The 24,364-nt window shown below is 43.5% G+C and overlaps 1 pseudogene across 1 annotated transcript in view; it reads left to right on the top strand.

Annotated features, from left to right (window-relative positions):
• LOC311101935 (S-adenosyl-L-methionine-dependent tRNA 4-demethylwyosine synthase TYW1-like) overlaps positions 1-24,364 on the top strand; it is a 149,691-nt pseudogene that overhangs the window by 37,985 nt on the left and 87,342 nt on the right. The window contains exons 8-11 of the transcript in view: positions 10,275-10,327; positions 10,415-10,531; positions 11,709-11,818; positions 14,401-14,535. The product of the transcript in view is annotated as an S-adenosyl-L-methionine-dependent tRNA 4-demethylwyosine synthase TYW1-like (transcript). The remainder of the gene's footprint in view (positions 1-10,274; positions 10,328-10,414; positions 10,532-11,708; positions 11,819-14,400; positions 14,536-24,364) is intronic.

A 24,364-nucleotide genomic window follows, 5' to 3' on the forward strand; every position in this document is an offset into this window, starting at 1 on the left:
TTAACCCATAGACATACATATATTCACATACAGTGGTGTCTGAAATTATTGACACCGCTGATACATTATTGTATAAAAAAATGACTGTATAAAATAAATATTCCCCCCCCCCAAAAATGGGGAAATATATTATTTTATACTAATACAATTGCTCAGAGAAAGAGAGTTTGTTTAAAAAGTAATACCTTTTCCTCTCAAAAAGGTAGGGGTCAGAATTATGGACACCCCTGTTTTCAATACCGTTCAATACCTTGCGAGGATAACGGCACTGATCCTTTTTCTAAAATGTTTTATGAGTTTGAGAGCACATTGGTAGGGATCTTAAACCATTCCTCCATTCCTCCACTGAACAAAAATATAAACGCAACATATAAAGCGTTGGTTTCATGAGCTGAAATAAAGATCCCAGAAATGTTCCATACACACATTAAGCTTATTTATCTATGTTGTGCACAAATTTGTTTACATTCCTGTTAGTGAGCATTTCTCCTTTGCCAAGATAATCCATCCACCTGACAGGAGTGGCATACAAAGAAGCTGATTAAAAAGCATGAACTTTATACAGATGCACCATGTGCTGGGGACAATAAAAGGCCACTCTAAAATGTGCAGTTCAGTCACACAACACAATGCCACAGATGTCTCAAGTTTGGAGGGAGCGTGCAATAGGCATGCTGACTGCAGGAATGTCCACCAGAGCTGTTGCCAGAGAATTCAATGTTCATTTCTCTACCATAAGCCACATCCAACGTCATTTTAGAGAATTTGGCAGTACGTCAAACCGGCCTCACAACTGCAGACCATGTGTATGGCGTCGTGTGGGCGATCGGTTTGCTAATGTCAATGTTGTGAACAGAGTGTCCCATGGTGGCAGTGGGGTTATGCTACGGACAATGAACACAATTGCATTTTATTAATGGCAATTTGAATGCACAGAGATACCTTGACGAGATCCTGAGGCCATCACCTCATGTTTCAGCATTATAATGCACGGCCCCATGTCGCAAGGATCTGTACACAATTCCTGGAAGCTGAAAATGTCCCAGTTCTTCCATGGCCTGCATACTCACCAGACATATCACCCATTGAGCATGTTTTGGATGCTCTGGATCGACGTGTACGTCAGCGTAATCCAGTTCCCGCTAATATCCAGCAACTTCGCACAGACATTGAAGAGGAGTGGGACAACATTCCACAGGCCACAATCAACAGCCTGATCAACTCTATGCAAAGGAGATACTGACTGGTTTTCTGATCCATGCCCCTGCCTTTTTTTTAAGGTACATTATCAGTGACCAACAGATGCATATCTGTATTCCCAGTAATGTGAAATATATATATACAGTGCATTCAGAAAGTATTCAGACCCCTTCCCCTTTTCCACATTTTGTTATGTTACAAACTTATTCTAAAATTGATTAAATAAATGTTTTTCCTCATCAATCTACACACAATACCCCATAATGACAAAGCAAAAACAGGTTTTTAGACATTTTTGGCAAATTTAAAAAACAGATACCTTATTTCAATAAGTATTCAGAACCTTTGCTATGAAACTCGAAATTGAGCTCAAGTGCATCCTGTTTCCATTGATCATCCTTGAGATGTTTCTACAACTTGATTGGAGTCCACCTGTGGTAAATGCAATTGATTGGACATGATTTGGAAAGGCACACACCTGACTATATAAGGTCCCGCAGTTGACAGTGCATGTCAGAGCAAAAACCAACCCATGAGGTTGAAGAAATTGTCCGTAGAGCTCCGAGACAGGATTGTGTTAAGGCACAGATCTGGGGAAGGGTAACAAAAACTGTCCGCAGCATTGACGGTCCCTAAGAACACAGTGGCCTCCATTTCTTAAATGGAAGAAGTTTGGAACCACCAAGACTTTTCCTAGAGCTGGCTGCCCAGCCAAACTGAGCAATCGGGGGAGAAGGGCCTTGGTCAGGAAGGTGTCCAATAACCTGATGGTCACTCTGACAGAGCTCCAGAGTTCCTCTTTGGAGAGAAGGGAAACCAGCTCTGCAGCACTCCACCCCAATCAGGCCTTTATGGTAGAGTGGCCAGACGGAAGCCACTCCTCAGTAAAAGGCACATGACAGCCCGCTTGGAGTTTGCCAAAAGGCACCTAAAGGACTCTCAGACCATCAGAAACAAGATTCTCTGGTCTGATGAAACCAAGATTGAACTCTTTGGCCTGAATTCCAAGCATTACGTCTGGAGGAAACCTGGCACCATCCCTACGGTGAAGCATGGTGGTGGCAGCATCATGCTGTGTGGATGTTTTTCAGTGGCAGTGACTGGGAGACTAGTCAGGATCAAGGAAAAGATGAACGGAGCAAAGTACAGAGAGATCATTGATGAAAACCTGTTCCAGAGCGCTTAGGACCTCAGACTGGTGTGAAGGTTCACCTTCCAACAGGACAACGAACCTAAGCACACAGCCAAGACAACGCAGGCGTGGCTTCGGGACAAGTCTCTGAATGTCCTTAAGTGGCCCAGCTAGAGACGGGCTTGAACCCAATCTAACACTATGAAATAACACATATGGAATCATGTAGTAACCAAAAATGTGTTAAACAAATCAAAATATATTTGAGATTCTTCAAATAGCCACCCTTTGCCTTGATGACAGCTTTGCACACGCTTCGCATTCTCTCAACCAGCTTCACCTGGAATGCTTTTCCAACAGTCTTGGAGGAGTTCCTACATATGCTGAGCACTTGTTGGCTGCTTTTTCTTCACTCTGCGGTCCAACTCATCCCAAACCATCTCAATTGTGTTGAGGTCGGGGGATTGTGGAGGCCAGGTCATGTGATGCAGCACTCCATCACTCTCCTTCTTGGTAAAATAGCCCTTACACAGCCTGGTGGTGTGTTGGGTCATTGTCCTGTTGAAAAATAAATGATAGTCCCACTAAGCCCAAACCAGATGGGATGGCATATCACTGCAGAATGCTGTGGTAGCCATGCTGGTTAAGTGTGCCTTGAATTCTAAATAAATCAGTGTCACCAGCAAAGCACCCCCACACCATAACACCTCCTCCTCCATGCTTCATGGTGGGAAATACACATGCGGAGATCATCCGTTCACCCACACTGCGTCTCACAAAGCCACGGCGTTTGGAACCAAAAATCTCACATTTGGACTCCAGACCAAAGGACACATTTCTACCGGTCTAATGTCCATTGCTCGTGTTTCTTGACCCAAGCAAGTCTATTCTTCTTATTGGTGTCCTTTAGTAGTGGTTTCTTTGCAGCAATTCGACCATGAAGGCCTGATTCACACAGTCTCCTCTGAACAGTTGATGTTGAGATGTGTCTGTTACTTGATCTCTGTGAAGCATTTATTTGGGCTGCAATTTCTGAAGCTGGTAACTCAAATGAACTTATCCTCTGCAGCAGAGGTACAGTGAGGGAAAAAAGTATTTGATCCCCTGCTGATTTTGTACGTTTGCCCACTGACAAAGAAATGATCAGTCTATAAATTCAATGGTAGGTTTATTTTAACAGTGAGAGACAGAATAACAACAAAAAATCCAGAAAAACGCATGTCAAAAATTAGGAGCACACTCATAAAGGGAGCGCTCTCAATCTCAGCTTGTTACCTGTATAAAAGATACCTGTCCACAGAAGCAATCAATCAATCAGATTCCAAACTCTCCACCATGGCCAAGACCAAAGAGCTCTCCAAGGATGTCAGGGACAAGATTGTAGACCTACACAAGGCTGGAATGGGCTACAAGACCATCGCCAAGCAGCTTGATGAGAAGGTGACAACAGTTGGTGCAATTATTCGCAAATGGAAGATACACAAAATAACTGGGTGAGAATCTCCTTCCCTCAGCCAGGGCATTGAAAATGGGTCGTGGATGGGTATTCCAGCATGACAATGACCCAAAACACATGGCCAAGGTAACAAAGGAGTATCTCAAGAAGAAGCACATTAAGGTCCTGGAGTGGCCTAGCCAGTCTCCAGACCTTAATCCCATAGAAAATCTGTGGAGGGAGCTGAAGGTTTGAGTTGCCAAACATCAGCCTCGAAACCTTAATGACTTGGAGAAGATCTGCAAAGAGGAGTGGAACAAAATCCCTCCTGAGATGTGTGCAAACCTGGTGGCCAACTACAAGAAACATCTGACCTCTTTGATTGCCAACAAGGGTTTTGCCACCAAGTACTAAGTCATGTTTTGCAGAGGGGTCAAATACTTATTTCCCTCATTAAAATGCAAATCAATTTATAACATTTTTGACATGCGTTTTCCTGGATTCTTTTGTTGTTATTCTGTCTCTCACTGTTCAAATAAACCTACCATTAAAATTATAGACTGATCATGTCTTTTGTCAGTGGGCAAACCTGTTAATTGAAATGCATTCCAGGTGACTACCTCATGAAGCTGGTTGAGAGAATGCCAAGAATGTGCAAAGCTGTCGTCAAGGCAAAGGGTGGCTATTTGAAGAATCTCAAATATAAAATATATTTTGATTTGTTTAACACTTTTTTTTGGTTACTACATTATTCCATATGTGTTATTTCATAGTTTTGATGTCTTCACTATTATTCTACAATGTAGAAAATTGTAAAAATAAAGAAAAACCCCTGGAATGAGTAGGTGTGTCCAAACTTTTGACTGGTACTGTATACTGTACATACATATTGTATAAATACTGTAAATACACTGTGTACAAAACACCTGCTCTTTCCATTACATAGACTGACCAGCTATGATCCCTTATTGTCACTTGTTAAATCCACTTCAATCAGTGTAGATGAAGGGGAGGAGACCGGTTATAAAAATATTTTGAAGCCTTGAGACAATTGAGACATGGATTGTGAATGTGTGCCATTCAGAGGGTGTATAGGCAAGAACTGCAACGCTGTTTCCCGTGTGTATCAAGAATCGTCCACCACCCAAAGTATATCCAGCCAACTTGAAACAACTGTGGGAAGCATTGGAGTCAACATGGGCCAGCATCCCTGTGGAACGCTTTCGACACCTTGTAGTCCATGCCCCAACGAATTGAGGTTGTTCTGAGGGCAAAAAGGGGTGCATCTCAATATTAGGAATGTGTTCCTAAAGTTTTGTACACTCAGTGTGTATATTTCTGCCTGGATGTGGATGTTAGCTAAAGAGTCTTACATCTTTTGGAAAGGAGACTTATCTGCCTCTAATTAAGAACATCATGTAGTGAAGGCTTAATGTGTCTCAGCACATCGAGAGAAACTAATTGAAGTTTTGTTTCAACAGAGCCAACATTTTTATTTGAGCTCTATTCTCTACAGATTTCGTCAATATTTAATCAGTATTAGCCTAAAACTTGAGCCGTAATGAGTGAAAAGTTTGGTATTTGACGATGTAAAATGTATTTTTCATTCCAGTTGGGGAATGAACAGGTATGTAGAGGAGCTCTTGGACTAGACTGGAAGGGGACAGAGATTGAGAAACTTAGCTCAGTTCAGATCCTGTCCTGTGTATTGAGTGTATTGATAGTGTAGCGCTCTAGTTTCCTAGAGAACCCAGTATTATTGATAAGGGAGGAAGATCTCAGAGTCTCTTTGGGTTCTGTGGAAAGTGAAAACATATTTTATTTTGTTGAAATGGTCAATGTAGTTTACCTCCACCTTCACATCTTGGTTTACGGGTAGACTGGTGACTGTCTGGTTACTTTCATTTAGCCGTAGGAGATTAATATGGTGTGAAAGGGGGATGACTGCAGTTGGAGTGGGTGGCTATAAGCCCTACAGCAGCACAGGTTTGGAGGGCATCTCTCTTTGTGGCTGGCCTGGTGTTCACATGAGCCTCTCCACATAGATGGGTACAGTTAATCAGATCCACTGAGAGGGAGAGGAGCAAAGCCTACCTCCTGTCTAGCTCCCCTTCGCTCGTTCTCTCTCTGTGCAGACAGACATAAAAGGCAGTTGAGGCGTTTGAAGTGAAGGCTTTTACCTAATGAACACAGGAAGGAAAGGGCCCTCAGATTAGACTCAACACTACTCCCACTAGGCCTTGTTCTCTTCTCTGTGCTGCATCCAGCACCAGCCAGTCTTCAGCAGAATTGTAATATAATCCTAGTCGGAACAACAGCCCCAGCTCCCGACACCTCCGACTTTGCCCTACATGGGTCGACAAACAAGTAATAAACAGTAGTTAGCATATCCTCAGGGGGATTGTGGGTAAGAAAATGATTTAGTGTGTGTGTGTGTCTGACTGTGTGTGCGTGGTACAATTGATTTCCTGTGGGTGTAAAAAAGCGTCCTGGATCGATTGCCAGCCCCCCAGTGTTGGGGTAAATGGTAAATGCGTCTTAATCCCCCCATCGTGCATCACATCGTTGGGCCTTTACTAGCAGTGCAATAGACTAAGGTACATTTTATTTACTTTATGTTACAGCATAGCTCAATTACACCAGGCTTTAACCTATCCAATAACAGGAGGACACCAGTCCTGAGAACAGTGAGATCAATAATAATTCACTTTTGAAGAACATAAATTCTGACACAAGATGGCTGACTTGTATTTCCCAGGTGGGCAAGGCTATAGTTAGCTGCACAGTAAGCAAAGCACACTGGGTATCCTACTAGGATGAAAGATGACCGGTCAATGCAGCCATTATGAGCACTCAACATTTCAACACCTGAAATGTCATGTTTTTTTCTCTCTCTCATGGCGTCTATATCATGCTGTTTTACCTCACAAACAGGACTGAAATATAACTTCTTATAAATGTTGTGTCTTTTGAAATGCAGAGATGGGAAGGCCCCCCTTGAATCCCTATGGAGAACCCTTGATATAAAAGCAGTGGCATGTATCTGGATGATTAAAAGAGACAAATAAAAGTATTCTGTTTGATGGGGGTTGTCAGAGCTTGAAACGCTGTAAATGAGTAGTCCAATCCACAGCTAGTATGGACAACCCTTCATCATCATGTACACTTATATTACACGCAGCCTCAACACCTTTTGAAGTTATGTTGCTAATTTGAATGTGTGGGCTTTGCTATTGGGAAATCACAGAAATCATACTTTAAAAAAAAATGCTATTGGCAAATGGTCTAGTGATGTCTCACGTGTTATGCAACCGTTATTACTATGTTGTTACCATGTAACATTATACAAGTTGCAATCTATCTACTCATTTTGGTTGTTGTTGGGATAATTAGTTTTCATTGTTTTTCTACAGAACTCAGTCAAATGTAATCTCACACAGTCAGTATACATCTCCCTCCCCTCTCTCCCCCCCCCCCACACACACACACACAAATCCACATACATTCATTCTCACAGAGGGATCCACGAAGAAAAACACTAAGGCAAAAAAACCTATCCAAAACAAACTGACATTCACAAACAGAAACAACACAAAAACAAAATGCCCACTATACAGCATATTCTCTAAGGGTGTTTTCATTCTTGGTCCCTTTCAGCCAATTTTTGTGAGCTCAGTGCGGTTCCCTTAATTTTCTTGTGGATTGTAAACACTCCAAAGGAACTCGGACCCCTCAAAAAAGTATCCGAAGTGAACCGAACTGATCATCTCGAAAGGTGGTCTGAGTTTGGTTCGCATGAATTCCGCAGTCCGGTTCCCATTTTTAGGGCAATGTGAACACAAAGCACAGCAGGTTCGCTTGTCATTATTCCCACACCACACACTAGACTACTGAATCACCGTTTCCCCTTCCATAACCCCTTCACATTGGAGAGAGGAGTTGATGATATGCAGGTTCGCAGAAAAAACGTGTGCTGGATATTGATTAGCAATTGTCAAGGATGCACAGAAATTCCAAAATCTGTGGAGTTTTGTACTGACACGATGTTCAGATTATTTGTTTGCAATATGTTGATCAATAGGCTAAGAGAGCTTCATAAGCTGTTTATTCGATTGTGGGGTTTAAATAGTGTGAGAAGACAACAACATATTTGGTAAGAATCACAACATAGGTACAATATATATTCAAGCTCTTAAAGGGGCAGTAGCCTGTTCAATTTTCAATTAGGCCTACATCATTATTTACTCTGCAGTTTTTCTACTGGTATTTAATCTGTTACCAATCATATTTGCACGTTAATATTATCATATGGATACAATTATTATGTCTAGGTATATCTAGCTGTCTGATAGCACGTTCTGATGGAATGGCTTATCCTGTACTTTTACCCAGATTGCATTGAGTGAATGTTGGAAAAATATCTTGGTTCCTTTCTAAACATAGCAATGTGAATGCAAAGAGGACTCGGACCTCATAAGGTGAAGTGAACTGGCAAAAGAGTTGAGTCCTCATTCAAAGGCAAGGGCAGTGTGAATACAAAGAGAACAGAGTTATTTTGCTTTTTTTTTTACCCCAGAATTCATTTTAAAGAGGACTGAGATCAGTTATTTTAAAGAGGACTATATGTGAAAACACCGTAAGATTCCAAATTCTGTCAAATATGTCTTGTTAATGTTTAATTTTATAATATATAGAGTCTAGTGGGATGTAGCTAGATAGTTCAGTCCTCCAGTTAGTTATTGCGGGTGGATATTTTTTTGTAGCAATTAGACCTAGATTACAAAATGTTCTCTGATATTGATCACCAATATTTACATTTCCCAACAGACATAATCGTGGAGATGGATGGATATAAATTCCTAGACACACTGAAATGATAGGACATACATTATCCCAAAACTGAAAAACTGAAAGCGCGAACCACCGCATCTAACCATGGCAAGATGACTGGGAATATGGTTGAATACAAACAGTGTAGTTATTCCCTCCGCAAGGCAATCAAACAGGCAAAATGTCAGTACAGAGACAAAGTGGAGTCGCAATTCAATGGCTCAGACACGAGACATATGTGGCAGGGTCTACAGACAATCACGGATTCCAAAAGGAAAACCAGCCACGTTGCAGACACCGACGTCTTGCTCCCGGACAAGGTAAATACCTTCTTGAGGATAGCACAGTGCCACCGAAGTGGCCCGTTCCCAAGGACTGTGGGCTCTCGTTCTCCGTGGCCGACGTGAGTAAGACATTTAAGAGTGTTAACCCTCGCAAGACGGCATCCATAGCCTCCAACTCAATCATCAAGTTTGCAGACGACACAACAGTAGTAGGCCTGATTACCCACAATGACAAGACAGCCTACAGGGAGGAGGTGAGGGCCATGGCGGAGTGGTGCCAGGAAAATAACCTCTCCCTCAACGTCAACAAAACGAAGGAGCTGATCGTGGACTTCAGGAAACAGCAGAGGGAGCACGCCCCTATCCACATCGACGGGACTGCAGTGGAGAAGGTGAAAAGCTTCAAGTTCCTCGCCGTACACAACACTGACAATCTGAAATTATCCACCAACACAGACAGTGTGGTGAAGAAGGTGCAACAGAGCCTCTTCAACCTCAGGAGGCTGAAGAAATTCGGCTTGGCCAATAAGACCCTCAAAAACTTTTACAGATGCACAATTGAGAGCATCCTGTCGGGCTATATCACCGCCTGGTACGGCAACTGCACCACCCGCATCTGCAGGGCTCTCCAGAGGGTGGTGCGGTCTGCCCAACGCATCACCAGGGGCACACTGCCTGCCCTACAGGACACCTACAGCACCCAATGTCACAGGAAGGCCAACAAGATCATCAAGGACACCACCCGAGCCACTGCCTGTTCACCCCGCTATCATCCAGAAGGCGAGGTCAGTACAGGTGTATCAATGCTGGGACCGAGAGACTGAAAAACAGCTTCTATCTCAAGGCCATCAGACTGTTAACTAGCCATCACTAGCCGGCTACCACCCGGTTACTCAACCCTGCACCTTAGAGGCTGCTACCCTATATACATAGACATGGAATCATTGGTCACTTTAATAATGGAACACTAGTCTCTTTAATAATGTTTACATACTGCTTTACTCATCTCATATGTATTTACTGTATTCTATTCTACTGTATTTTAGTCAATGCTACTCTGACATTGCTCGTCCTAATATTTATATATTTCTTAATTCCATTCTTTTACTTTTAGATTTGTGTGAATTGTTAGATATTACTGCACTTTTGGAGCTAGGAACACTAGCATTTCGCTACACCCGCAATAACATCTGCTAAAAATGTGTATGTGACCAATACAATTTGATTTTAAATGGTGTCAGTTTGTCACAGGACCACAGCATATGTAATAAGGTTCCTTTGTACTTTTTTCATCTCCTACAGAGATCTACTCATTCATAATAAATGCTACTCGTGTAGACAGGTTATGATGGGGAGAAATACATGACTATTTTATATATTTTCTCTTCTGCAGGATACAAACTCATAGGAAGTCATTCAGGAGTCAAGCTTTGTAATTGGACCAAGGTAACATGGATAATATTATTTATTCCTTATATGAGTAATCTTACATTCATAAACATTGAATAACTAAATGTATTTTTCTTTCCCCAGTCCATGCTAAGAGGAAGAGAAGGTTGTTACAAGCACTACTTTTATGGTATCGAGTCCCACAGGTGTATGGAGATCACCCCTAGCCTTGCCTGTGCCAACAAGTGTCTTCTGCTGGAGGTGGGTGCTACTGATCTATGATTGTTGATGTGATTGATTTAGAGATTTTAGAATAATTCATGCTCCAGTTTATTCAATTATATTACATTATTCTCATACGCCCAGTGCAGTTGCATCCTCATCTTAACCCAATAACCAGAGCTGCATTTCACAATATGGCTAAGCATGCCTAGACCCTTTTAGTTCATTGTTGCAAGTTCTCAGAAGAGCATATGGCCCCTGGCGTTACCCTCCTATCATTTTAAAATCAGCCATATTACAATATATTACGATATTGTCATAGGCAGTACAGGCAGTACCCAGTACAGAACTCAGTACAGAACCCCAGATATTTGTATCCCTCCTGAAACCAGTCAGTGCTCACCCCATCATTGACTGATGGCCATGCTATCGCTTAGCTAACCAAAAGTTAACGAGGCAGCTAATGATTAACGTGTGGGTGATTAATGATCGTGCTAATTAAAGGGAGAGCGGTTAGAAGCTGAATCAAGTGAACTGACATTGGTTGGGACTGGAGAGGGCAGATATTTCTCCTCAAGTTACCTTCGAAATAGCCTGGTCCCTGATCTGTTTTTGCTGTCTTCCTAACTCCTTATAACTCCTATTGTAAGACTGCACGAACAGATCTGGAAGCAGGCTAACCTTTGAAAAGATGAAGATAATAAAACTCCTTTGAAAATGTCTCTGCCAGTCCAGGCCTCTGGTGAATGGGGTGCTGTTAGTAGTGATAGTCCCGTCTGAGTTGAGGTCCCTATCTGGGACAATGGGTAACAGCAGAACATTGTCAGACACAAAGGAATTGTCTTAGCTGTCCTTCAGCAGCAGGGGGCACCAGAACTGATGGGTAAAAAATAATGTTCTCTAGTCTAGTGAACTGTGAGGTGGAATACAGAGCCCCTGATGTGTGTGGAATTCCTCACTTTATATTTTTCCATATTTACTGTCACCTGTTGCCTTTGTGCCTACTGTACTTTCATTTAACTCTAAAAAGAAATGGTGTAAACTTCTGTTAGCTTGTGCCCTTTTAGGTGATCTGAGAGGGACTGAAAGGGTCATGGCAGGCTGACGTAAGAGGTCACCAGACCAGTCTGGTTACTTAGCCAGGTTTGGGGCAGAGTGTGTGTGTGTGTGACCAGACAGAGCAGTCCTTTCTGATCTTGTCTCTCTGTCCCGACAGACACCACACTAACCCGGTGGGCACAGAGTGGTGCTGGAAGATGGACCTGCCTGAGAAGATACTACTGGAGGCTGTGGATAACCACCAGAACATGATCCGACAGTTCAGAGGTGAGTAACACCAACACACTAAAAAACAAGATCCGACAGTAGAAAGTTAACCGTAACAACACATTGGCTTTGTTTACACTGATGACAGAACAATTTGAACTCAAATGAAGTGAAACATTTTACTTGTAACCAATTCTGGAATAGGTTGGCCTAACAGCTCATCACAATACCTAATCTAGATTCAAGAGACTATACTTCACCGTCAAGTTGAGAGTCGCTCAAGAGTAACGACACATGCTACAATGAGGCAGAGCTTGTATGAGAGCTCAAACTGTGTCACAGACCTGGTCAGGCTAACAGACAGACAGACGCTGGGCCTGGGGATATTTGTCTGACACTTCGGTCCCCACAGTGCAGTGACATCATAGTGGCTGTGTCCCAAATGGCACCCTATTTCCTACATAGTGCCCTGGTCAAAGGTAGTGGATAAAGGAACAGGGTACCATTTGAGACGTAGTCAGTGGCTCTCAGTGCAGTGAGGCTCTGGGCTGATTCAGTCATCAGCACCCTGTCTGTCCAGCCGCTGTCACACCTCTCCTCACCGGGACCAGAGTGTGACGCACTTGTCACTGGACTTCTCACTGGGCATGTCTCTGACCTGTCTATGGTTTGTAAAGCAACAGCTCAGTCGGCCATGACAGTTCCAGCAGTCAGTAAAGAGAAAAACACATGGCATCTATCTTCATTTGTAATCAATGGGTGATGGGCACACTCAGCTTGACTGCAACATCCTCTCATTATATTATTCAGCGGTTTATTAGATGGCCTTTGACTATAGTAGTTGATGATTTATTCTAGGATAACCCAAACACATCACACATGACCCATCACAAAACACTAAACACTATAAATGCCTCCCTATTGGGATCAATGGAGCTCTCTCTCCCTGCTCTGTCGACTGCACTGATTGTCAATTTAGCCAGGAAGGACTCGTGTCACTTTTTCTCTCTTCACCAAGTGCCAATTCCATCCAGTCATTCCAATTTGTTTCCCATACTCAACCCTTTGATGGACATCTGGACTGGCGTAGTTAGCGACATGTCTACTGGGACTGAAATTAACCCAACCGAGTTGCCTTGCTGATTAGTGAGCTTGTGGTGGGAGCAGGGGGTTGCTGTTGGCAGGGGAGGTGTGTGTGTGTGCGACTCACTTCTCTCTAATGATCCTGATTTGCTCAATACTGCTTGTCATATTCTTCAGTGGTGTTGTCTGTTTTCATTTGTTTGAGTTTACCTGAGTCATGTCGGCACAGAATAAAGCCATTTGGAGTCAGTTTGTGTTTTTTCTTAAATTAAACGTTCGGGGTTAATGATTTACATTTACATTACATTTATATTTTAGTCATTTAGCAGACGCTCTTATCCAGAGCGACTTACAGTTAGTGCATACATTATTTTTTTATTTTTTCATACCCCCTGTGGGAATCGAACCCACAACCCTGGCGTTGCAAACGCCATGCTCTATCAACTGAGCTACATCCCTGCCGGCCATTCCCTCCCCTACCCTGGACGACGCTGGGCCAATTGCGCGCCGCCCCATGGGTCTCCCGGTCGCGGCCGGCTACAACAGAGCCTGGATTCGAACCAGGATCTCTAGTGGCACAGCTAGCACTGCGATGCAGTGCCTTAGACCACTGCGCCACTCGGGAGACTACATTAGGTTAAGTCAATCTTAGGGGCTCACTGAGGACTTCTGATGGAAATGTCATCAGGGTAGTCTGGTCCGATCTAATCACTAAACCAATTTGGCCAGAGTCAGGGCCTCTCTACAGATTTTCCTTGGGATAATGGTCTTGGAGTTTAAACATTCAGGACATTGGTAATGATGTGGATGTGTTCCTGCCAGACACTAATACCCAGATTCATAACCATCTCCATCCCTCCTCCCACGTTCTCGTTAGAATAGATACTTCTAATGGAGCACCATGTCAGCATTGATACAGTACTGTATGAACAATCCACTTTAGAGTGAACGAGTGCCCCTCCAGAGGACAGCCAGCCACACATGTGGGAGTGTAATGTGATTCCACATCACATAATATCAATAAAATAGACAAAATGAGGCCTGAGGGACCTGTGTGTGTCAGCCTGGGCTGGGGATAGGACTGAATTAAAGTGTGATTTCTCCAATGGCCCTGTATGAGGGCCAGGGGAATGTACAATTGTTTTTCAGCTTGATGTCTCAGTGTAAAGCTGTTCTGTGATGTGATTTACCATTCAAATGTATCAGACACCAGCCGTTTGCCTGGCTTCATCAATGGAAATTATTTTATGGATTTGTTGTCGCTTGCTGCCATTCTTCAAATTAATGTTTTCTCATACTGCATTGATCCACAGTATACAACTTTTGTGTAATGCAATGATCATCAGTGCATGAAATCAATATTTTCAACTTTTTAAAACTTCACTGTTTACTTTTGGAATCAATTTTGGTTCGTTTTATTGGCTTGTGTGAGAGTGCTTGTCATGTGCATTCGTGCACCCTTGTGTGTGCATGCAAGTAGAAATACACTGAGCGGGGCATGTTGATTCTAGGCAAGTTGAGCAGCGTCTAGGCTCTGCCAGGAGATCCATAGTGATCAGTGGGAAGAGGAGATGCACTGTACCTGGTGGGAGAGCCAATCATGTACCCCAAAATAATGTCTTCCTGCGCATCCTCCAAACACACCGCGTCTCCAGCTTCTTGGTCACCAACGCACAGTTCCCCCAGGAGATCAGGTGGGGGTGCCACTGAAGGCGTTGGAGGTGAAGAGAAGTGGTGTTGCCCCAACCATAAGGGAGTGGAGAAGAGACTGCTTCTCCAGCTTTGTCTTTCTTTGTGTCTCCCTTTGTCCCAATGCCATTTGGCCTGGCAAAACGTCATCCTGTTCCGTCTTTTCTTACTGTAACCTTTCCTTTCTCTAGGGTGTTTTCAGGCGCCGCTCTTTCACTCTGACCCCCACCTCTTTTCTCTTGTGAAGTCTTCATAAACACAGAACCACAAAGTCTAGGGTGGATGGTAAAGAGACCCATAACATAACTCATGCGAATTAGTATAGTGAAAAGGAACAGTGAGAACAAAATACACTGACAACCAATCCTACCGTCAAACACAACGTTTATTTTAAACACATGGTAAACGGTTTGGGGAAAAGGGGCTGTGCTGGACCCAAGGAATGAAATAATGAATTAACAAAAGAAACTAAACTGATCCTGCCTGCCTCAAGAACCGCTAGCTTGCTACTAACTACACAAGAATACAGTGGGTGGTCCACTCAAGTCTAACTAGTGTTTTTAGACAAAGTTTTCCTACAGGTAGTGTATGCCCAAGGGCGACTTCCTAAAAATCCCCTTTTCCCAGGCAAACAAACATAAGTACAATAGGGACTAAACAGCAAACAAGTGACTAGACAATAGCAACAAGACACCACAGTAATACATACTCACATGGAACAGGACAAAGTGAGATGTATGGGCTATGACTATGTGGTGTATGAAGGAACAAAGGTAGTCTGTCTATCAAAAAGGTCTGTGTAGCCTAATGTATGAGAAAGCAAGAAAAAAAACACAACTGACTGGGTTTTTAAACCAGGGGATGTGGGATGTGATTGGGTAATGAAAACCAGAAACAGGTGGTGCAATCAGGGGGAGTGTCCACTGATTGGTCCGCCTCAGCAATCAGCAGATTAACTGACGACTGACAGGTAGAACACACCAACGACCACCAATCAGGAACACAAGGGACACCTGTGAATAGGGCAGAAGGAGAGGAAAAACACATACACATACTCAAATATACTAATTGATAAAAAAACATTATTTTTAGAAAACATGTTTAAAAAAGGTATAGTCTTCGTTAATGATATCATAGGTAGGACTGGTGGGGTTATGTCGCACATGCAGCTAACAAAAACATATGGAAATGTCTGCTCTACCCAAAATTACAACCAAATAATTGCAGCATTACCGCAAAAATGGAAGAGGAAAGTGGAAGGGGGGAAAAGTAAGGAACTTGTCTGTCGGCCCTGCATTAAAGAACATAATTGGTTAAAGACAATTGTGATAAATAAAAAAGTATACCAGTTTCATTTAAGGACCAAAGGATTGACAGCTGCGAAGAGACAGAATCATTAGATCATTTGTTTTGGTACTGTCCATTTGTAGCTTGTTTTTGGACACAGGTCCAGGAATGGCTGAAGGATTGCAATATTTACCTGGAGCTAACCCTGCAGATAGCACTACTGGGTGATCTGAAAAGTCATAGTCAATCGATCAATAATATAATAATACTTTTAGCAAAACAAATTATTTTCAATTTACAATCTGTAGAAACAATGTGTCCATAATAAGTACACTGCTCAAAAAAATTAAGGGAACACTAAAATAACACATCCTAGATCTGAATGAATGAAATAATCTTATTAAATACTTTTTTATTTACATAGTTGAATGTGCTGACAACAAAATCACACAAAAATGATCAATGGAAATCAAATGTATCAACCCATGGAGGTCTGGATTTGGAGTCACCCTCAAAATTAAAGTGGAAAACCACACTACAGGCTGATCCAACTTTTTGATGTAATGTCCTTAAAACAAGTCAAAATTAGGCTCAGTAGTGTGTGCGGCCTCCACGTGCCTGTATGACCTCCCTACAATGCCTGGGCATGCTCCTGATGAGGTGGCGGATGGTCTCCTGAGGGATCTCCTCCCAGACCTGGACTAAAGCATCCGCCAACTCCTGGACAGTCTGGTGCAACGTGGTGGTGTTGGTGGATGGAGCGAGACATGATGTCCCAGATGTGCTCAATTGGATTCAGGTCTGGTGAACGGGCGGGCCAGTCCATAGCATCAATGCCTTCCTCTTGCAGGAACTGCTGACACACTCCAGCCACATGAGGTATAGCATTGTCTTGCATTAGGAGCAACCCAGGGCCAACTGCACCAGCATATGGTCTCACAAGCTGTCTGAGGATCTCATCTCGGTACCTAATGGCAGTCAGGCTACCTCTGGCGAGCACATGGAGGGCTGTGCGGCCACCCAAAGAAATGCCACCCCACACCATGACTGACCCACCGCCAAACCGGTCATGCTGGAGGATGTTGCAGGCAGCAGAACGTTCTCCACGGCGTCTCCAGACTCTGTCACGTCTGTCACATGTGCTCAGTGTGAACCTGCTTTCATCTGTGAAGAGCACGGGGCGCCAGTGGCAAATTTGCCGGGCCCTCATACCACCCTCATGGAGTCTGTTTCTGACCGTTTGAGCAGACACATCCACATTTGTGGCCTGCTGGAGGTCATTTTGCAGGGCTCTGGCAGTCCTCCTCCTGCTCCTCCTTGCACAAAGGCGGAGGTAGCAGTCCTGCTGCTGGGTTGTTGCCCTCCTACGGCCTCCTCCATGTCTCCTGATGTACTGGCCTGTCTCCTGGTAGCGCCTCCATGCTCTGGACACTATGCTGACAGACACAGCAAACCTTCTTGCCACAGCTCGCATTGATGTGCCATCCTGGATGAGCTGCACTACCTGAGCCACTTGTGTGGGTTGTAGACTCCGTCTCATGCTACCACTAGAGTGAAAGCACGGCCAGCATTCAAAAGTGACCAAAACATCAGCCAGGAAGCATAGGAACTGAGAAGTGGTCTGTGGTCACCACCTGCAAAACCAGTCCTTTATTGGGGGTGTCTTGCTAATTGCCTATAATTTCCACCTGTTGTCTATTCCATTTGCACAACAGCATGTGACATTTATTGTCAATCAGTGTTGCTTCCTAAGTGGACAGTTTGATTTCACAGAAGTGTGATTGACTTGGAGTTACATTGTGTTGTTTAAGTGTTCCCTTAATTTTTTTGGGCAGTGTATATAGGTTATAGGTTGAGAGCTTTTGTGAAAGAGCACAGTTAAAAAGATATGGCATATAGAAGCAAACCGGATGGACATCATGAAAATGATCGGAGAGGTTGAGGGTAGAGGAAGTTCAGGAGTAAAAACAAACAAAATATAATTATTGTAAAATTGACTGTGTCCATAAAATGTATATAGTATGTATAAGCTGGAAGTAGAGATCTAAGCGTTGTTGTTCAGTAGTTTACTCCAATTAGGGAAGGGGTGGTGGGGTTGTAAAGTAATAAAGGATATGTACAGTGGGGAAAAAAAGTATTTAGTCAGCCACCAATTGTGCAAGTTATCCCACTTAAAAAGATGAGAGAGGCCTGTAATTTCCATCATAGGTACACGTCAACTATGACAGACAAATTGAGAAAAAAAATTACAGAAAATCACATTGTAGGATTTTTTATGAATTTATTTGCAAATTATGGTGGAAAATAAGTATTTGGTCACCTACAAACAAGCAAGATTTCTAGCTCTCACAGACCTGTAACTTCTTCTTTAAGAGGCTCCTCTGTCCTCCACTCGTTACCTGTATTAATGGCACCTGTTTGAACTTGTTATCAGTATAAAAGACACCTGTCCACAACCTCAAACAGTCACACTCCAAACTCCACTATGGCCAAGACCAAAGAGCTGTCAAAGGACACCAGAAACTAAATTGTAGACCTGCACCAGGCTGGGAAGACTGAATCTGCGATAGGTAAGCAGCTTGGTTTGAAGAAATCAACTGTGGGAGCAATTATTAGGAAATGGAAGACATACAAGACCACTGATAATCTCCCTCGATCTGGGGCTACACGCAAGATCTCACCCCGTGGGGTCAAAATGATCACAAGAACGGTGAGCAAAAATCCCAGAACCACACGGGGGGACCTAGTGAATGACCTGCAGAGAGCTGGGACCAAAGTAACAAAGCCTACCATCAGTAACACACTACGCCGCCAGGGACTCAAATCCTGCAGTGCCAGACGTGTCCCCCTGCTTAAGCCAGTACAAGTCCAGGCCCGTCTGAAGTTTGCTAGAGTGCATTTGGATGATCCAGAAGAGGATTGGGAGAATGTCATATGGTCAGATGAAACCAAAATATACCTTTTTGGTAAAAACTCAACTCGTTGTGTTTGGAGGACAAAGAATGCTGAGTTGCATCCAAAGAACACCATACCTACTGTGAAGCATGGGGGTGGAAACATCATGCTTTGGGGCTGTTTTTCTGCAAAGGGACCAGGACGACTGATCCGTGTAAAGGAAAGAATGAATGGGGCCATGTATCGTGAGATTTTGAGTGAAAACCTCCTTCCATCAGCAAGGGCATTGAAGATGAAACATGGCTGGGTCTTTCAGCATGACAATGATCCCAAACACACCGCCCGGGCAACAAAGGAGTGGCTTCGTAAGAAGCATTTCAAGGTCCTGGAGTGGCCTAGCCAGTCTCCAGATCTCAACCCCATAGAAAATCTTTGGAGGGAGTTGAAAGTCCGTGTTGCCCAGCGACAGCCCCAAAACATCACTGCTCTAGAGGAGATCTGCATGGATGAATGGGCCAAAATACCAGCAGCAGTGTGTGAAAACCTTGTGAAGACTTACAGAAAACGTTTGACCTGTGTCATTGCCAACAAAGGGTATATAACAAAGTATTGAGAAACTTTTGTTATTGACCAAATACTTATTTTCCACCATAATTTGCAAATAAATTCATTACAAATCCTACAATGTGATTTTCTGTAATTTTTTTTCTCATTTTGTCTGTCATAGTTGACGTGTACCTATGATGAAAATTACAGGCCTCTCTCATTGTTTTAAGTGGGAGAACTTGCACAATTGGTGGCTGACTAAATATTTTTTTCCCCACTGTATATATGTATGTATATGTATTTATATGTAAATTAGGTATGTGTATATGTATGTATGTACAGTATATATATTTGCAAGAAGAAAAAAAACATATGGGGGATTAGAAGTGATGCAGACAATTACATTGATGGAAGTTACAATCTATCTGCAATATTAAAGCTGATCTACCCCCCCCCCAAAATAAAATAAAATAAAAAATAAAAAAATAAATATATACACATACAGGATACCTGTATCCGTAACAATCTGGAACAGAATTGCAAATCACAGTTTCAACTGTGTCTGTCAGCCTAGCATTGTCTCCGTCTATATTCCAGCACGGTGCCTTAGGTGTCCCCCCTGCGCTCCTGGCCTAATGGAAAAATACATCTTCACCTTGCATGTCCTTGAGTACACACAGTCACACTGAGTCTACAAAACATTAAGAACACCAACTCTTTCCATGACGTAGACTGACCAGGTGAAAGCTATGATCCCTTATTAATGTCACTTGTTAAATCCACTTCTATCAGTGTAGATGAAGGGGAGGAACAGGTTAAATAAATATTTTTAGGCCTTGAGACAATTGAGACATGGATTGTGTATGTGAGCCATTCATAGGGTGAATGGGCAAGACAAAATATGTAAGTGCCTTTTGAACGGGGTATGGTAATAGGTGCCAGGCACACCGGTTTGTCAAGAAATGCAACAATGCTGGGTTTTTCACGCAACTCAATATTAGGAAGGTGTTCTTAATGTTTTGTACACACAAAGCCACACATACACGAACACACACACACACACAGACCCCTTATCGACAGGCGGGGCGTTGAGGAGCACAATGAGAGAAGCAGGTTAAGTGTCTGAGTCGGGGGAACAAGAGAACACAACAGCACACTCATGTCAGTTCAGAATGTCTCTCTCTCCCCTGTAGAAGACACCGTTCTGCTCTGCTAAGCATTCTGAGGACAGAACAGAACACTGTGGCAACACACAATTAAAACCTCTTTGGAACTGACTGCTGAATAGAGCAGACTTGGAGAGGCGCTGACTGCTCCACTTGCCTGTGTCACTGACTCAACGTCCTCCCAATGTTCCTACAACGTCCCCCCAACTTTTCTACAACGTGCCCCCCAATGTTCCTACAGTACAACGTTTCTCTTCCGTTCCTATGAGAAAGCTGAAATGACATTTGATGTGCATTGAAAGTGCATTATTCATTGCTACAGCTACCTACAGCACTGTGACACTCTGCTCACGTTTTTGTTATGTTAATGTTGTCATCTAAGGTGACGTTGACACACAGGCACAGAGGCTCAAGACTAAGGACATTTTATTTTGATGGCATCAGGATTTTTGGAACGTCTTACCTGTACAATACTAAGGTTCCTCAGTTGCCATCTTATTGCCAAAGCGCTGACCTCCAGATACGTATCAATTTTAGACGTAAACATCGACCCTCATGCCCACATATTTACCTTGGTGGTCCCTGATTCAAAGCCCCCCTCTGACCTTTGAATCACATCCAAACAGATCATTCTTCCCAGGCAGACGCCCATCCAGACAGCTTGTTCCTGCCAGTTCATCTTATTGTGTCATTGGCTGTGGCCCTGCCTTGTCTGTCATCCTATCATGTCATTGGCTGTGGCCCTGCCTTGTCTGTCATCATATTGTGTGATTAGCTGTGGCCCTGCCTTGTCTGTCAGAGACCTGACTTACAGTATGGTCCCCGCTCCCTGGTCTGTCAGAGTAGGCGATGGGGGGGACAGCTTCCATCAATCATCCTCAAGCACCACCTGACACTACCCACAGCCATGGACAAGCTGTCTGAATTTATCGAGTCAGATGCCCAGACATGACTTTGATTGGAAACTGCAAGTGTTCACTTAGGGAAGGGGAGGTGTGTGTGTGTGTGTGTGTCTGTCTGTGTCTGTGTCTGTGTGTGTGTGTGTGTGTGTGTGTGTGTGTGTGCAGAATCCTTCCAACAATTGCTTATTTGGCTAATTGAACTCTGTCATTGCCTGTGTCCTTGCCACTCTGGGTAATTACTATGGTTGTACTGTGGGATATTTATTGGAGTTAAAAGTGTTGTTTGTGTGGTTACAACCTCTACCAAACCTCTTTGACATTGTCTGTTCCCTTTGTTACTCATGTAGCTACATCCTCCTGCTGCTGTACTGGCAGTTGACAGCCAATTGCAATCAAGCCTCCCCTCTCAAAAAATACCTGAAAACTAAACGACTGTGCGCTCTCTCTCCTTTTCTATATCCTTCTCCAGTCTGGTTTTAGACCCGATCATAGTACTGAGACAGCACTCGTGAAGGTGGTAAATGACCTTTTAATGGCGTCAGATCAAGGCTCTGCATCTGTCCTCGTGCTCCTAGACCTTAGTGCTGCTTTCTATGCTATCGATCACCACATTCTTTTGGAGAGATTGGAAACTGTAATTGGTCTACGCGGACAAGTTCTTGCCTGGTTTAGATCTTATCTGTCGGAAAGATATCAATTCGTCTCTGTGGATGGTTTGTCCTCTGACAAATCAATGCTAAGTTTAGGTGATCCTCAAGGTTCCGTTCTAGGACCACTATTGTTTTCACTATATATGCTACCTCTTGGTGATATCATTCGGAAACACAATGTCAACTTTCACTGCTATGCAGATGACAAACAGCTGTACATTTCGATGAAACATGGTGAAGCCCCAAAATTGCCTACCCTGGAAGCCTGTGTTTCAGACATAAGGAAGTGGATGGTGTCAAATGTTTTACTTTTAATCTTGGACAAAACAGAGATGCTAGTTCTAAGTCCCAAGAAACAAAGAGATCTGATGTCGATCTGACATTCAATCTCGATGGTTGTACAGTAGTTGGGTTGGCGCCCCCCCCTTGGTTTGTGCTGTGGTGGAGACCTCTGTGGGCTATACTCGGCCTTGTCTCAGGATTGTAAGTTGGTGGTTGGGGATATCCCTCTAGTGGTGCGGGGGCTGTGCTTTGGCGGAGTGGGTGGGGTTATATCCTTCCTGTTTGGCCCTGTCCGGGGGTTTCTTCGGATGGGGCCACAGTGTCTCCGGACCGCTCCTGTCTCAGCCTCCAGTATTTATGCTGCAGTAGTTTATGTGTCGGGGGGCTGGGGTTAGTTGGTTATACCTGGAGTACTTCTCCTGTCTTATCCAGTGTCCTGTGTGAATTTAAGTATGCTCTCTCTAATTCTCTCGTTCTCTCTTTCTCTCTGAGAACCTGAGCCCTAGGACCATACGTCAGGACTACCGGGCATGATGACACCTTGCTGTCCCCAGTCCGCCTGGCCTTGCTGCTATTCCAGTTTCAACTGTTCTGCCTGCGGCTACGAAACCCCTACCTGTCCCAGACCTGCTGTTTTCAACTCTTAATGATCGGCTATGAAAAGCCAACTGAGAGACCTGAGCCCTAGGACCATACGTCGGGACTACTGGCCGTGGTGACTCCTTGCTGTCCCCAGTCCGCCTGGCCTTGCTGCTATTCCAGTTTAAACTGTTCTGCCTGCGGTTATGGAACCCCTACCTGTCCCAGACCTGCTGTTTTCAACTCTTAATGATCGGCTATGAAAAGCCAACTGAGATTTATTCCTGATTATTATTTGACCATGCTTGTCACTTATGAACATTTTTTAACATCTTGGCATGGTTCTGTTATAATCTCCACCCGGCACAGCCAGAAGAGGACTGGCCACCCCTCATAGCCTGGTTCCTCTCTAGGTTTCTTCCTAGGTTTTCGCCTTTCTAGGGAGTTTTTCCTAGCCACCGTGCTTCTACACCTGCATTACTAGCTGTTTGGGGTTTTAGGCTGGGTTTCTGTACAGCACTTCGAGATATTAGCTGATGTAAGAAGGGCTATATAAAATAAAATTGATTGAAAATTGATTGATAGTCTCAAATAAAACTGTGAAGGACCTCATCATTACTCTGGACCCTGATCTTTCTTTTGAGGAACATATCAAAAATATTTCAAGAGCAGCCTTTTTCCATCTTCGTAACATTGCAAAAATCTGACACTTTTTGTCCAAAACTTATGCAGTAAAGCTAATCCATGCTTTTAGTCCTGCCGTACATACCTACACGTACACTGCGGTCACAAGATGCAGGCCTCCTTATTGTTCCTAGAATTTCTAAGCAAACAGCTAGAGGCAGGGCTTACTCCTATGGAGTAAAATTTGTATGGAAAGGTCTGCCGACCCATGTGAGAGATGCAGACTCGGTCTCAACCTTTAAGTCTTTACTGAAGACTCATCTCTTAAGTAGGTCCTATGATTGAGTATAGTCTTGCCCAGGGCTGCGAAGGTGAACGGCAAGGCACTGGAGTGACGAACCACCCTTGCCATCTCTGCTTGGCTGGCTCCCCTCTCTCCATTGGGATTCTCTACCTCTGACCCTATTATGAGGACTGAGTCACTGGCTTGCTCGCGCTCTCCCATCCTTTCTGTCCTCGGCCGTTCGGTGGGGGAGATCTTCGTGGGCTATACAGTGAGGGATAAAGTATTCGATCCCCTGCTGATTTTGTACGTTTGCCCACTGACAAAGAAATTATCAGTCTATAATTTTAATGGTAGGTTTATTTGAACAGTGAGAGACAGAATAACAACAACAAAAATCCAGAAAAACGCATGTCAAAAATGTTATAAATTGATTTGCATTTTAATGAGGGAAATAAGCATTTGACCCCCTCTCAATCAGAAAGATTTCTGGCTCCCAGGTGTCTTTTATACAGGTAACGAGCTGAAATTAGGAGCACACTCTTAAAGGGAGTGCTCCTAATCTCAGCTTGTTACCTGTATAAAAGACACCTGTCCACAGAAGCAATCAATCAATCAGA

Source organism: Coregonus lavaretus, assembly GCF_964263955.1.
Source record: "Coregonus lavaretus genome assembly, chromosome: 26".
NCBI lineage: Eukaryota > Metazoa > Chordata > Actinopteri > Salmoniformes > Salmonidae > Coregonus > Coregonus lavaretus.